At 44.0% G+C, this 16,702-nt stretch overlaps 1 protein-coding gene and 1 pseudogene across 2 annotated transcripts in view; both read left to right on the top strand.

Annotated features, from left to right (window-relative positions):
- cog5 (component of oligomeric golgi complex 5) overlaps nucleotides 1-16,702 on the top strand; it is a 204,208-nt gene that overhangs the window by 83,985 nt on the left and 103,521 nt on the right. The window lies entirely within an intron of this gene.
- LOC137385052 (5S ribosomal RNA) lies at nucleotides 2,150-2,258 on the top strand (annotated as a pseudogene).

The following is a 16,702-nucleotide window of genomic DNA, read 5'->3' as shown; positions in this document are numbered from 1 at the left end:
AGAAATCTGAGTGGGCAATTCTTATTGTCTCCTATTGGCTGGATGCAGGAGACATTGGCACTTCAGTGGGAATTGGATACCGATATGTTAGGAAAAGCAGATGAAGAGGAGGATAAAGTTGTAGAAAAACATGAAATTATACTTCCATGAGATGATTTAAAAAATTATTCTTAAATGCACAGTGTTGCTGATGGGGAGCATCAAGATTGATCACCATGGAAATATCACTCAAGCCTGTTGGACCATTTGAAAAGATCATGGCTATTCTGTACCTCAGCTTCATTTACCCTTTTATTTTACAATTTACATTTGCTCAATATACTTTGATATCCTAACCTAACAGTTTTAACAACGTACGTTTATGTAGCACTGTTAGCTTGGTAAAATATCCCAAGGCGCTTAATAAGCGATAGCAATAAAAAATCTTTTTGACATTTTAACACCGAGTTACAGAAGAAGAAATCAGCACTGATGACCCAAAGCTTAATCAAAGAGGTAGGTTTCAAGGAACATCTTAGAAGAGGAGGGGGAGAGATAGAGACAGAGTGTTTTAGGAAGGGAGTTCCAGAGCTTAGGACCAAGGCAATTGAAAACATGGGCAGCAGTGGTGGAGCGATTAAGATCAGGGCTGTGCAAGAAGCCAGCAGTGGAGGAGCATAGAGATCTCAAAGGCTTGTAGCACTGGAAGAGGCTACACAGATTGGAAGGGGGCGGGGGAGAAGCGATGGAGGATTTTAAAATTGAGGCGTAGCAGATGGGGAGCCAGTGAAGATCAACAAGCACAGAGGTGATCGGGTGAATGGGACTTGGAGCAAGTTTTGGATGAGCACAAATTTATGTAGGCGGAAGATGGGAGGCCGGCCAGGAGAGCACTGGAATATCCAAGTCTAGAGGTAACAAAGGCATGGGTGAGGATTTCAGCAGCAGATAAGCTGAGGCAGAGTTGGAATCGAATAATGTTACAAAGGTGAAATTCGGTAGTCTTGGTGTGGATATGTGGTCAGAAATTCATTTTAGGATCGCATAAGACACTGAGATTGTGAATGGTCTTAGTCAGCTTAGGACAGTTAAATGGAAACAGAGGATAGGGAACTGAGTTTGTGGCAGATGTCAAAGGCAATGACTTCAGTCTTCCCAATATTTACTTGGAGGAATTTTTACTCCTCCACTATTGGATGTCAGACGAGCAGTGTGATAAATCAGACAGTTGAGGGGTCCAAGAATGTGGTGGTGAGATAGGAGTTGAGTGTTATTGCCACACATGTGGAACTTGATGTGTTTTCAGATGATTTTGCTGAAGGGTAGCATGTAGATGAGAAATAGAAGGGGGCTAAGGATAGATACTGGGGGAACTCCGGAGGTAATAGTGAGAGTGGGAAGAGAAGCCAATGCAGATAATTCTCTGGCTACAATTAGATTGATAAGAATGGAGCCAGTCTAAGACAGTTCCATCTAGTTGGATGATGATGGGGAGGTGTTAGAGAAGGATGGTATGGTCAGCTTTGTTGAAAGCTGTAGACAGGTGGAAAAGGTTGAGAAGAGATAGTTCATCACAGTCACTTAGAAAGAATGTCCTTTGTGACTTTCAGAGCTTTTTCAGTACTGTGGCCAGGCTGAAAACCTGATTTGAGGGATTCAAACATGGAATTGTGGGAGAGGATGGATTTAGGAAGTGACAACACATTTGAGGACTTGAGAGGAAAGGGAGGTTGGAAATGGGGCAGTAGTTTACAGGTACAAAGGGGTCAAGAGCATTTTGTTTGAGCAGAAGGTTGATAACAGCTGATTTAAAGGTGGCGGGGTGACAGTGCCTGAGGAGGAGACCATTAAAGTGGGGCTCTGTAAGGGAGGTTGAGTGGTAAACAGTTGATTTAGAAAAGGATAGATGGAGCAGGAGGTAGTTCTTATGAATGAAATATGGTCAGAGAGAGCATTGCAGGAGATGGGATAGAGAAAGAGGTGAAGCAAGGGCAGCGGCAAACTTTTGGAGAAGTTTTCCTGAAGGACTAGGGGAAAGGGAGGGAAGCAACAGGCAGCTGAGTGGAAGGTCTCGATCTTTGTGACAAAAAAGTCCAATAGCTCCTCGCATTTTTTGGAGGAGACAGAGGAGGTTGGTTTAAGAAGATGGTTTGTAGTACCTACCGTGTATGTCTACGGCCACACTAGTCTGAAAACGCCTGATCTCGGAAGCTAAGCAGACTCAGGCTTGGTTAATACTTGGATGGGAGACTGCCTGGGAATAGCAGGTGCAGTAGGCTTTGGCGGCGCAGTGGTTAGCACTGCAGTCTTACAGCTCCAGCGACCCGGGTTCAGTTCTGGGCACTGTCTGTGCAGAGTTTGCAAGTTCTCCCTGTGTCTGCGTGGGTTTCCGCTGCGTGCTCCGGTTTCCTCCCACCTCCAAAGACTTGCAGGTTGATAGGTAAATTGGCCATTGTAAATTGCCCCTAGTATAGGTAGGTGGTAGGAGAGTGGTGGAGAATATGGGGTTAATGTAGGATTAGTATAAATGGGTGGTGAGCGCAGACTTGGTGGGCCGAAGGGCCTGTTTCAGTACGGCACAGTGGCGCAGTGGTTAGCACCGCAGCCTCACAGTTCCAGTGACCCGGGTTCAATTCTGGGTACTGCCTGTGTGGAGTTTGCAAGTTCTCCCTGTGTCTGCGTGGGTTTCCTCCGGGTGCTCTAGTTTCCTCCCGCATGCCAAAGACTTGCAGGTTGATCGGTAAATTGGCCATTATAAATTGCCCCTAGTATAGGTAGGTGGTAGGGAAATATAGGGACAGGTGGGGATGTGGTAGGAATATGGAATTAGTGTAGGATTAGTATAAATGGGTGGTTGATGGTCGGCACAGACTCGGTGGGCCGAAGGGCCTGTTTCAGTGCTGTATCTCTAAACTAAAAAAAAAACTAAAATAAAAATAAAATAAATAGAGAAGAGATAGAAACATAGAAAAATAGGAGCAGGAGTAGGCCATTCGGCCCATTGAGCCTGCTCCACCATTCATTATGATCATGGCTGATCATCCAACTCAGTAACCTGTTCCCACTTTTCCCCCATATCCTTTGATCCCTTTCACCCCAAGAGCTATATCTAGCACCTTTTTGAAAACATACAATGTTTTGGCCTCAACTGCTTTCTGTGGTAATGAATTCCACAGGCTCACCACTCTGGGTGAAGAAATTTCTCCTCATCTCAGTCCTGAAAGTTTTACCCCGTATCCTTAGGCTATGACCCCTGGTTCTGGACTCCCCCACCATCAGGAACATCCTTCCTGCATCTACCCTGTCAAGTCCTGTTAGAATTTTATAGGTTTCTATGAGATCCCCCCCTCACTCTTCTGAACTCCAGTGAATATAATCCTAACCGACTCAGTCTCTCCTCATACGTCAGTCCCACCATCCCAGGAATCAGTCTGGTAAACCTTCGCTGCACTCCCTCTATAGCAAGAACATCCTTCCTCAGATAAGGAGACTGAAGCTGCACACAATATTCCAGGTGTGGCCTCACCAAGGCCCTGTATAATTGCAGCAAGACATCCCTGCTCCTGTACTAAAATCTTGTCGCTATGAAGGACAACATATCATTTGCCTTATTTGCTGCCTGTTGCACCTGCATGCTTACCTTCAGTGACTGGTCTACAAGAACACCCAGGTTTCATTGCATATTCCCCTCTCTGTTTCAGATAATCTGCCTTCCTGTTTTTGCTACCAAAGTGGATAACCTCACATTTATCTACATTATACTGCATCTGCCATGCATTTGCCCACTCACTCAACCTATCCAAATCACCCTGAAGCCTCTCTGCATCCTCCTCACAACTCACCCTCCCACCCAGTTTTGTGTCATCTGCAAATTAGGAGATATTACATTTAGTGTTCTCATCTAAATCTTTAATATATATTGTGGATAGCTGGGGTCCTACCACTGATCCCTGCGGTATCCCACTAGTCACTGCCTGCCTTTCGGAAAAAGGCCCGTTTATTCCTACTGTTTGTTTCCTGTTGCCAACCAATATTCTATCCATCGCAATACACTATCCCCAATCCCATGCTCTTTAATTTTATGCGGTAATCTCTTTTGTGGGACTTTGTCGAAAGCCATCTGAAAGTCCAAATAAACCATATCCACTGGCTCTCCCTCATCAACTCTACTAGTTATATCCTCGAAGAATTCTAGTCGATTTGTCAAGCATGATTTCCCTTTCGTAAATCCATGCTGACTCTGTCCGATTCTACCACTTTTCTCCAAGTGCTCTCCTATAAAATCTTTGATAATGGACTCTAGAATCTTCTCCACTACTGACGTCGGGCTGACTGGTCTGTAATTCCCTGTTTTCGCTCTACCTCCCTTCTTAATTAGTGGGGTTACATTAACTACCCTCCAATCTGTAGGAACTGTTCCAGAGTCTATAGAATCTTGGAAGATGACCACAAATACATGCACTATTTCTAGGGCCACTTCCTTAAGTACTCTGGGGTATAGATTATCAGGCCCTGGGGATTTCAGTCTTCAATCCCATCAATTTCCCCAACACCATTTCTCTACTAATACTGATTTCCTTCAGTTCCTTCCTCTCACTAAACCCTGTGTTCACCAATATTTCTGGTATAATATTTGTGTCCTCCTTTGTGAAGACAGAACCAAAGTATGCATTTAATTGGTCAGCCATTTCTTTGTGCCCCATAATAAATTGCCCTGTTTCTGACTGTAAGGGACCTACATTTGTTTTCACCAATCGTTTTCTCTTCACATACCTATAGGAACCTTTACAGTCAGTTTTTATGTTCCCCGCAAACTTACACTCGTACTCTATTTTCCCCTTCTTAATCAATCCCTTGGTCCTCCTTTGCTGAATTCTAAACTGCTCCCAATCCTCAAGTCTGTTGTTTTTTTCTAGTGAATTTGTATGCCTCTTCCTCAGATCTAATGCTATCTCTAATTTCCCTTGTAAGCCATGGTTTGGCTACTTTTCCCGTTTTACTTTTACACCAGACAGGAATAAACAATTGTTGCAGTTCATCCATGCGCTCTTTAAATGTTTGCCATTGCCTATCCACCGTCATCCCTTTAAGTAACGTTTCCCAATCCATCATAGCCAACTCGCGCCTCATACCTTTTGTAGTTTCCTTTATTAAGATTCAGGACCCTAGTCTCATATTCTATCATATTATGGTTGCTCATCCCCAAGGGGTCTCCCACAACTAGATTGACAATTATTCCTCTCTCATTACACAATACCCAGTCTAGGATGGCCTGTTCTCTAGTTGGTTCCTCAACGTATTAGTCCAGAAAACCATCCCGTATACACTGCATGAATTCCTTCTCTACGGTATCGTGACTAATTTGTTTTGCCCAATCTAAATGCAGATTAAAGTCACCCATAATTACAGATGTTCCTTTATCGTATGCATCTCTAATTTCCTGTTTAATGCCATTCCCAACATCACCACTACAGTTTGGGGGTCTATATACAACCCCCACTAATGTTTTTGCCCCGTAGTGTTTCTCAGCTCTACCCATATAGATTGCACATCATCAGAGCCAATATCTTTCCTCACTATTGCGGTAATTTCCTCTTTTAACCAGCAATGCAACTCCACCGCCTTTTCCTTTTTGTCTGTCCTTCCTAAATACTGAATACCCCGGACATTCATTTCCTATCCCTGGTCATCCTGCAGCCATGTCTCCTTAATCCTGACTCTATCATACCCGTTTACATCTATTTGCGCGATTAATTCATCCACTTTATTGCGAATGCTCCACACGTTAAGGCACAAAGCCTCAAGGCTTGTCTTTTTAACATTACTTGGCCCCTTCCCACTATTTTATGCTGTGGCCCTTTTTGATTCTGGCCCTTGATTTCTTAGCCCATCACTTTTCTTATTCCTCTTACTGTCTTTTGTTCTTGTCTTTGATTTCCCGCTCCTCTGACTCCTTGCAAAGTTCCCATCCCCCTGCCATTTTAGTTTAAACCCTCCCTAACCACTCTAGCAAATACTCCCCCTAGGACATCAGTCCCAGTCCTGCCCAGGTGTAACCCGTCCAGTTTGTACTGGTCCCACCTCCCACAGAACCGGTCCCAATGTCCCAGGAATCTAAAACCCTCCCCCTCACACCATCTCTTCAGCCACGTATTCATCCGATATATCCTGCTATTTCTACTCTGACTAGCATGTGGCACTGGTAGTAATCCTGAGATCACTACCTTTGAAATCCTACTTTTCAACTTACTTCCTAGCTCCCTATATTCTGCTTTTAGGACCGCATCCTTTTTTTTAATCTACGTCGTTTGTACCAATGTGCACCACAACCACTGGCTGTTCACCCTCCACCTTCTGAATGTCCTGTAACCGCTCTGAGACATCCTTGACCCTAGCACCAGGGAGGCAACATACCATTCTGGAGTCTCGTTTGCGGCCACATAAATGCCTATCTATTCCCCTTACAATTGAATCCCCTATAACTATTGCATTCCAACACTTTTTACTCCTCCCCTGTGCAGCAGAGCCAACTGTGGTGCAACGAATTGGGCTGTTGCTGCTTTCCCCTGAGAGGCCATTCCCCCCAACAGTATCCAAAGCAGTATATCTATTTTGCAGTGGACTAGCCACAGGAGATTCCTGCACTGCCTGGTGGTCACCTATTCCCTTCCTGCCTGTGGAGTCTGAGCCTGCGGTGTGACCACCTCTCTAAACGTGCTATCCATGATACTCTCCGCCTTGTGGATGCTCCACAGTGTCCCCAGCCGCCGCTCCAGCTCTGAAACCTGGGCTTCCAGGAACTGCAGTTGGAGACACTTCCTGCACACATGCTGGTCCCGGGCACTGGAATTGTTCCCGGCTTCCCACATAGAGCACGAGAAGCACACCATGGCTTTGCGCACTCCTGCCATGACTTAACCCTTTAAATTAAACCTTTTGGAAGATGCTTAATATCAAATAATATCAATTACTCTAGGGCCCTTCTTCCCTGGTCCTCGTTACGACAGAACTCTCTAAAAACACTACTTGCTATATATGAAAATAAACTGTAGACCTTTCTTACCTTAGTTACTAAGCCAGCTATTTAGAGCTATTCCCTAACTGCAGTTACTCACCAACCAATCACCTTGCAGCTTTCCTGTGATGTCACTTGTTTTTTTCAAACACTCTGGCGCGCCTGGATTGTGTGTTTATCCTCTCGGTCGGCGATTCTCTCCGCAGGTCCACTCCACTCCGCTCGGCTCCCAGAAGGTAAGTAACCAGGCTGTGATCCTCTGCCTCTATTTATCCTCTCCTCGTTAGGTGATTCTCTCCGCATGTCTGCTGCACTCCGCTCGGCTCCCGGAAGGTAAGATGACGGGGGTTATCTTTGCATTCCTGGATGATCTTGGAGTTGTGGACAGTTTTACCAATGGAGAACAGAGCCCGATTGTGCTATGTCGTCTAATGAGTCCTGGCGATAAATAATTAAATTAGTTGTTTGCCAAAAATGCTCAAGTCTGCATTCCTTGAACTTAACATAAGGAATGGGAGTATGTATTCAGTAGAAAACACTGAAGGGTACGGAGGGACAGAGACACATAGGGGTACAAATACATAACTCCCTGAAAATGCAAGCAATGTAGATGATGGAGGGTTTTGTAAATTGAGATCTAGGGTACAAGAGTAATAAATTTATGCAAAACATTTAAGCTGCATTAATTGTGTGAAGATTTGGGTATCTCATTATAGAAAGGACATTAAGGCTTTAGAGAGTGTAATGTTTAGATTCATTGCGACGATACCAAGGATGAGAATTAATAGTTACAAAGAGGCTTGAAGTATTGGGCCTGTTTCCATTGAAGCAGATACAGCTAAAAGCAGATTTAATAGGGGTTTGTAACATTATGAAAGGTTTTGATGGACAATCGGGGAAAATAATTTCCTCCTAGTTGGGGAGTCAGTGATAAGTCAATAAGTGTATGAGGAGATGGGTTGAGAGACATTTCTTTCCACGGAGGGCTATTGGAGCATGAAATGTTTTGATACAGGAAATGGTTGAGGCAGAAGCAAATGCTTTCAAAGGAAGTAGGATAAACATTTAAAACCGGAAAATATTTGGCTATAGGAACTTAGGAACATAGGAGCAGGAGTAGGTCATCCAGCACATCGAGCCTGTTCTGCCATTCAAAACAATCATGGCTGATCATCCACTTCAATGCCTTTTTCCCACGCTATCCCCATGTCCCTTTGTGCCGTTGGTATTTAGAAATCTGTCGATCTCTGCTTTAAACATACTCAATGACTGAGCTTCCACAGCCCTTTGGGGTAGAGAATTCTTAAAAATTCACAACCCTCTGAGTAAAGAAATTTCTCCACATCTCAGTCCTAAGTGGCTTCCCCCTTATTTTGAAATTGTGACCCCTGTTTCTAGACTCCCCAACCAAGGGAAACATCTTGCCTGCATCCACCCTGTCTATCCCTTTAAGTATTTTGTAGGTTTCAATGAGATCACCTCTCATTCTTCAAAACTCTGGAAACTACAGGCCCAGTTTCCCCAGTCTCTCTTCATAGGACAGTCCCGCTATCCCGGGAACAAGTCTGGTGAAGCCTTCGTTGCACTCCCTCTATGGCAATAATATCCTCCCTAAAGTAAGGGCACCAAAACTGCACACAGTATTCCAGGTATGGTCGAACTAAGGTTCTATACAATTGAAGCAAGACTTCGCTACTCCTGTACTCAAATTCTCTTGCGATAAAGGCTAACACACTATTAGTCTTCCTAATTGCTTGCTGCACTTGCATGTTAGCTTTTAGTGACTTATTGACTCGGATGAACAAAGAACAGCACAGGAACAGGCCATTCGGCCCTCCAAGCCTGCACCGATCTTGATGCCTGCCTAAACCAAAACCTTCTGTACTTCCAGGGTCCATATCCCTCTATTCCCATCCTATTCATGTATTTGTCAAGATGCCTCTTAAACGTCTCTGTGCTACCTGCTTCCACCACCTCCCCCGGCAACGAGTTCCAGGCACTCACCACCCTCTGTGTAAAGAACTTGCCTCGCACTTCCCCTCTAAACTTTGCCCCTCTCACCTTTACACCTATGTCCCCTAGTAACTGACTTTTCCACCCTGGGAAAAAGCTTCTGACTATCCACTCTGTACATGCCGCTTATAACTTTGTAAACCTCTATCATGTCGCCCCTCCACCTCCGTCGTTCCAGTGAAAACAATCCGAGTCTACCCAACCTCTCCTCATAGCTACTGCCCTCCAGACCAGGCAACATCCTGGTAAACCTCTTCTGTACCCTCTCCAAATCCTCCACGTCCTTCTGGTAGCGTGGCGACCAGATTTGCACACAATATTCTAAGTGTGGCCTAACTAAAGTTCTGTACAGCTGCAGCATGACTTGCCAATTTTTATACTCAATGCCCCGACCAATGAAGGCAAGCATGCCATATGCCTTCTTGACTACCTTATCCACCTGCGTTGCTACTTTTAGTGACCTGTGGACCTGTACGCCCAGATCTCTCTGCCTGTCAATACTCATAAGGGTTCTGCCATTTACTCTATACTTCCCACCTGCATTAGACCTTCCAAAATGCATTCTCTCATTTGTCCGGATTAAACTCCATCTGCCATTTCTCCGCCCAAGTCTCCAACCGATCTATATCCTGCTGTATCCTCTGACAATCCTCATCACTATCCGCAACTCCACCAACCTTTGTGTCGTCTGCAAACTTACTAATCAGACCAGCTACATTTTCCTCCAAATCATTTATATATACTACAAACAACAAAGGTCCCAGCACTGATCCCTGCGGAACACCACTAGTCATATCCCTCCATTCAGAAAAGCACCCTTCCACTGCTACCCTCTATCTTCTATGACTGAGCCAGTTCTGTATCCATCTTGCCAGCTCCCCTCTGATCCCGTGTGACTTCACCTTTTGTACCAGTCTGCCATGAGGGACCTTGTCAAAGGCTTTACTAAAGTCCATATAGATAACATCCACTGCCCTTCCTTCATCAATCATCTTCGTCACTTCCTCAAAAACCTCAATCAAATTAGTGAGACACGACCTCCCCTTCACAAAACCATGCTGCCTCTTGCTAATAAGTCCATTTGTTTCCAAATGAGAGTAAATCGTGTCCCGAAGAATCCTCTCTAATAATTTCCCTACCACTGACGTAAGGCTCACCGGCCTATAATTTCCTGGATTATCCTTGCAACCCTTCTTAAACAAAGGAACAACATTGACTATTCTGCAGTCCTCTGGGACCTCACCTGTCGCCAGTGAGGATGCAAAGATTTCTGTCAAGGTTCCAGCAATTTCTTCCCTTGCCTCCCTCAGTATTCTGGGGTAGATCCCATCAGGCCCTGGGGACTTATCTACCTTAATGCTTTGCAAGACACCCAACACCACCACCTTTTTGATAATGAGATGACTGAGACTATCTACACTCCCTTCGCTAGGCTCATCATCCACCAAGTCCTTCTCCTTGGTGAATACTGATGCAAAGTACTCATTTCGTACCTCGCCCATTTTCTCTGGCTCCACACATAGATTCCCTTCTCTGTCCTTGAGTGGGCCAACCCTTTCCCTGGTTACCCTCTTGCTCTTTATATACCTATAAAAAGCCTTGGGATTTTCCTTAATCCTGTTTGCCAATGACTTCTCATAACCCCTTTTAGCCCTCCTGACTCCTTGCTTAAGTTCCTTCCTACTGTCTTTATATTCCTCAAGGGATTGATCTGTTCCTAGCCTTCCAGCCCTTACGAATGCTTCCTTTTTGTTTTTGATGAGGCTCACAATATCCCGCGTTATCCAAGGTTCCCGAAACTTGCCAAACTTATCCTCCTTCCTCACAGGAACATGCTGGTCCTGGATTCTAATCAACTGACATTTGAAAGACTCCCACATGTCAGATGTTGATTTACTCTCAAATAGCCGCCCCCAATCTAAATTCTTCAGTTCCTGCCTAATATTGTTATAATTAGCTTTCCCCCAATTTAGCACCTTCACCCGAGGACTACTCTTATCCTTATCCACAAGTACCTTAAAACTTATGGAATTATGGTCACTGTTCCCGAAATGCTCCCATACTGAAACTTCGACCACCTGGCCAGGCTCATTCCCCAATACCAGGTCCAGTACGGCCCCTTCCCTAGTTGGACTATCTACGTATTGTTTCAAGAAGCCCTCCTGGATGCTCCTTACAAATTCTGCCCCATCCAAGCCCCTAGCACTCAGTGAGTCCCAGTCAATACAGGGGAAGTTAAAATCACCCACCACTACAACTCTGTTACCTTTACATCTTTCCAAAATCTGTCTACATATCTGCTCCTCTACCTCCCACTGGCTGTTGGGAGGCCTGTAGTAAACCCCCAACATCATAACTGCACCTTTCCTATTCCTGAGCTCCACCCGTATTGCCTCGCTGCATGACTCCTCCGAGGTGTCCTTCCGCAGTATAGGTGTGATATTCTCCTTAACCAGTAATGCAACTCCCCCACCCCTTTTACATACCCCTCTATCCCGCCTGAAGCTTCTAAATCCTGGAACATTTAGCTGCCAATCCTGTCCTTCCCTCAACCAAGTCTCTGTAATAGCAACAACGCATCATAGTTCCAAGTACTAATCCAAGCTCTGAGTTCATCTGCCTTACCTGTTATACTTCTCGCATTGAAACAAATGCACTTCAGACCACCAGTCCTGCTGTGCTCCGCAACATCTCCCTGCCTGCTCTTCCTCTTAGTCTTACTGGCCTTATTTACTAGTTCCCCCTCATTTATTTCACTTGCTGCCCTACTGCTCTGGTTCCCACCCCCCTGCCACACTAGTTTAAACCCTCCCGAGGACACCCAGGTCCCTTTGTATGGGTACACTTACTAATCTCTTACCTGTTGAGAAATACTCTGCACATCTATTCCTCCTACCAAAGTAGATAACCTCACATTTTTCCACATTATATTCCATCTGTCATGTTCTTGCCCACTAACTAAGTCTGTCCAAATCCCCTTGAAGCCACTTTGCATCTCCCTTACACACGTTCCCTCTGAGCTTTGTGTCATCCATGAACTTGGAGATGATATATTTGGTCCCCAGGTTGGTAGGGAGGTCACTGCGCAGTGGGATTAGTTTTGGATTGTTCTAGCAAAGAGCAGACATAGACACATTGGGCTGAATGACTTCTGTTGTGCTGAATATGTCTATGGTTCAATGAAATTATTTCCACAAGCAGCCAGGTTAGATATTAAGTTATCAGTGGCAAAAGCATTGGTTATTAACTACATTTTTCCCACCTAGTTGCAGTCAAGTTCATTTTGGAAATGTTTTCATTTCTGCCATGGTTGGTTACCATTTTTGATTTAATAATTGGCATCACAGTTTTACCATTCTTCTGTTGAACTCAGCAACATAAATAAATACTTTACTGTGAAAGCAAGTTTTGGCTTGAAAAAAGCAACGAGCTGTTAATTCCCGGCTTATTTTAACCAGCTTCATTAAACACATGACATATTTATAATAGGTGATTATGTAAGGTGAAACTATAAAATGTTCAGCCACATCTGTTAATAAAAAGCATTACTCAAATCTATTAATCTTTTGTGATTTGAAGTTTTAATTCATCAGCATTATTTTTATGTGTAAAGAGAAGTAATCCTTTATGTAGAAATTCATTGATGCTAGCTTGCTTTTGTGTTGGTAGTTGGGACATGAAATCCAAATGAGTGGTTAAGACTGTTGTTAACGCTTCTTCCATACTATGTAAGCTTCTGACTTCAGTCTGAACATCTTGGATAGAAATAAGGTACTATTCCTGAATGATAGAGAAAGGGCAAAATCAGAAGGGAGTTAAATTGTGCTATTGACACAAGTCCACTCCTTTGTGGTTACCTTGTAGATTAGCAAAAGCAAGGAACAAGGTGATTTCCTACCCACATGATTCAGATGGCTACATGTGCATGGTACAAATCTTAAAGGGTTATTTATGCCAGTTACTTAAGTCACTTGCACTTGTAATTTAAAAACAATGTTATTTCCAAGTGCAAGTTCAATACAATGATTAATCACAATTGATCATCTATGGTTTGTGCAACATTTAATAGTAACCACTGACCACCTCCAGGCGCTTACCCATTGTCTCTCGAGACAAGGAGGCCAAAGAAGAATAGTAACTGCACATACTTTCCACCATTATCAGGAATCCAATATTTCTGACCATTGCTTTGTCAATGGAAGACCTAACATATATATGCACATATGCTTCCTTCAGTCATGCTGAATTTTAGCAGTTTTCTACCCCCAGACTGTCGCGCCTGATTTCGCTGTTGGGTCATGTGGTGACATCATCTTTTGAGAAGGGAGTGCATTGCCAGTATTGGAGCCAAGAATTCAAATTGGCTTGAGAGCCAATCATGGAATGCTGATTAATTTTTTCCCTCACACCCAGGACCAAGAATTTCTTCCTCCACACGCCATTACCCACCAAAATCATAAACATAATTTAAAGTTTTATTTTTAAGATGAAAATATGGTGAGTGACGAGTTACCCGATCTTTGGAGAGTCTATCCTTCATGGTACATGTTTTATTGCCAAGCCTTCTTTTGACCTTTTGATATAATCTTGGATGACCTGTTTGAGGCACAGCTCTGCTTCTATACTTACTACTTTAACTCACTCTGCAACCAGTTAGCTCATGCTCCTGCATATCTGCTGGTTAAAGCCTTGTAGGTTCCTTAAGAACTACTTGGAGATCCCAGACCTTAGTTTGTAAACAACTATCATATCTATAGATGGTAAAACTCATATTATTTTGGTGACTTCTGAAGTTATGAAGACACTAGTACTAGTCACAGATGCTGGTATATTTATGATGAGAGAAAATTAATAGTAGTGATCAAACATCACAGGTAATCAGGATGCCATGATTGGGGTGTTTGCAAATGTTTGCCACATGATTGAATTGAAATGTAAATTTTAAAGGTAATTAGTGAGAGTGTAGGTCCACAGTTATAAAGCATCGCAGAATATATGGTACATCCTAGGTTAGTTCTGAAATCAGGGCGCATGTTGAAATGCTACTTTTTTACCAGCACTCGCTTGTTGATATTAAAATCTTGAGTGAAAAAAATGATTATACAGTGTTAGTGACAGAAAGGGTCATGTATGTATTACTTACAGAAATGCTCGACAGATTTTGCTTTTGGGCTTGCAGCAGTGAGTTGAGAACTTTCACCTGAGGGCAACAAAAATTGGGGAAATAAAAAGAACTGAGGGAAAATTGAAACAAAGGAAAGGGGAAGCTATTAAAAATGGTGAAGCAAAATACAGATGGGGGAATGGAAAGAGCATAACAAAATGAATCTATACATTAATCTGCAACCAAATTAGTGAAATTCAGTATAAAAAAAGACTGAATTTTTCCTGGGATGTGGAGGGGTGGGGCAACTGGGAAAATAGGGGAAAGCCATGTCAGGGCAGCTGCCCAACACATTTCCACCTCTGGGGGACATTCCCTGGGCCAGGCTGGGACAGCTGCCGCTCCTTGGATGCGGGCAGCCAATTGGGACAATTAAGGCCTCACTTGAGGGCCATTTGGCAATGGTGTTTTCCTGCCGTCGGAGTGGCTCCCACCCGCCGGGTGCAGAGGCCGCCAGCACATTGGATAGGCAGGCCGGGTGCCTCTCAGAGCCAGAGGCTCCTTGCAGCGATGACTGGGCATGGGGATCGAAGGCTGCAACTGCGTTTGTCACTACTGCTGTTGAGGATTTTCCCCTCCATTCTGATGGCCCTACTTGCTTCGGGCCTCTTTATTTGATGACTGCTCTGCAGGCAACTGAGGGGGTGCCTCCACATTGAGGCATCCGTGTGCTTGCTTGCCTCAGCAGCTACCACCTCTCCTGGTGTGGCTGCTGACCTGACATCGCTGGGGGCCCTCTGGGCCTCCAGCCTTGGGAATCCAACCTAAGGACAGCGAGCGCCAAAGCAGCCAATTAGGAGGCCACCTCCTGGAAAGTCGCACCAGTGGGTGTGCTGACAACATATGGGCCTAAAGTCAGGGTCCCGCCTCCCGCTGAATAATTCCACCCACAGTGTCAAAAAGCTGCTGTAATGGCGCTGATGACTTGTTTCTATAATACAAGCACCAGTACCATATTTTTCTCTGTGGATTCCACCTTGCATTGTTATTGCATTTTCTGACTTTGATACTTCCAGCAACAAGTGTGTGACTTATAATATTAACACTGTATATCCTGACAACGCAGACCGATTGCTGACGTCATCCAAGTGAGTCCAAACGCTTCCCAGCATTAATCTGCACATGCATGTGCTGACATCGCCACGCAAGATTGAGCAGCACTATCTTTGTTATAGGCAGCTGCTTGAGACATTGCTGACAGTGACGTTTCAGTCAATGATACTGCATTTGCGAGTAGTGTGCCATCTAGTGGTTGCATTGTCAACCAATGTGTTCATCTGGGGGCATGGTCGAGCAGGAGGGAGCATGGAGGAGAAGCCAATGCAGAGTTTGTGCTTCTGTAAGATTGAGCAGCACCTTCTTTGTTACAGGCAGCTGCCTGAGACATCGCTGACATTGACATTTCAGTCAATGATGCTGCATTTGCATTTGTGAGCAGTGCGCCATCTAGTGATTGCATTGTCAACAAACGCAGTCTAAATATCAACTTGCCATTCAGCAGCAGCAGCTGTACTGTTGAAGCTGCCAGTTGCTGCCCTCTGTTGCCTGCCACTGGCGTGCCAGTTTTGTTGCTCATATAGGGTGCTACAACTTGGGTAACACCTGCTTTGAAAAAAACACAATGGAAACAAAGAACAAGCATGTTTGTGGGATGGGCGTTAAACAGTGGAACAGAGGCAATTGGGAGAGATAGGACATTAGGACGCAATGGATGACCAAGGATAGCGTTGCAGAGGAAAGGGGCTGAGTAAGGAGCTGCCAGACCAGGAACCATCGTAGGTTATCATTTATCTTGGTCTAATGTCTCATGTAGCATTTGAACAGTATTGTAGCACGCCTGGTTAAATGATGTGCTCTCTTACAATGGGGCTTGACCCCACAACCTTCTGACTTGAACAGAAGTGATAGCTGATGATCCAAGTAATCGCTAGAGGTAATGAGATGTTTTTATAGAGAATACAGATTGCGGGATATGGCAAGCCCCCAATGGTGGTTGTTTGATTGAGATCAATCAACAAAGATTGACCAAATAGCCTTTTTCTGTTCATAAAGTTTCTATATTATGTTCTTGTGACATATTTTCCCTTCCAGATCTGGCAGAGTTCTCCTGATAAATAGTAGAGGTATTGCATTTCTGCAACCAACAGCAACGGTTTTCTCATTTGTTTATATTAAACTAATTGTATGGTAGAACCACAGCTTGATGTACAGGAGATAATAGCAGATGTGAAAACATGGTTGATATGCATTTACAACAGAATAAGGAAAAATTGTAGGTGTGTAAAACGTGATCAAGAATGTTTGGTGATTGATTTAGTTGCGCTCTCTCTGATTACCAGAGCTGAGCAAACATCAGCATTATCTAAATATGTTGCCATCCTACTCAGTGGCTAGCTTGGAGTATTAAATGCCAATTCACCAGAGACTTTTAGATTTTATAATTTATAGTGCAGTGTAGAAATGACCTTTACATCAAAAGGGAAAAAAAGTATATTTTTCAAGAACTTGAACTAAGTGTAGCAGGCTAATGA

This window comes from Heterodontus francisci, chromosome 27 (assembly GCF_036365525.1).
Source record: "Heterodontus francisci isolate sHetFra1 chromosome 27, sHetFra1.hap1, whole genome shotgun sequence".
In the NCBI taxonomy this organism is placed as follows: Eukaryota; Metazoa; Chordata; class Chondrichthyes; order Heterodontiformes; family Heterodontidae; genus Heterodontus; species Heterodontus francisci.
Note: the sequence above shows the minus strand (reverse complement) of the source record. Positions and strands in the feature narration are given on the sequence as shown.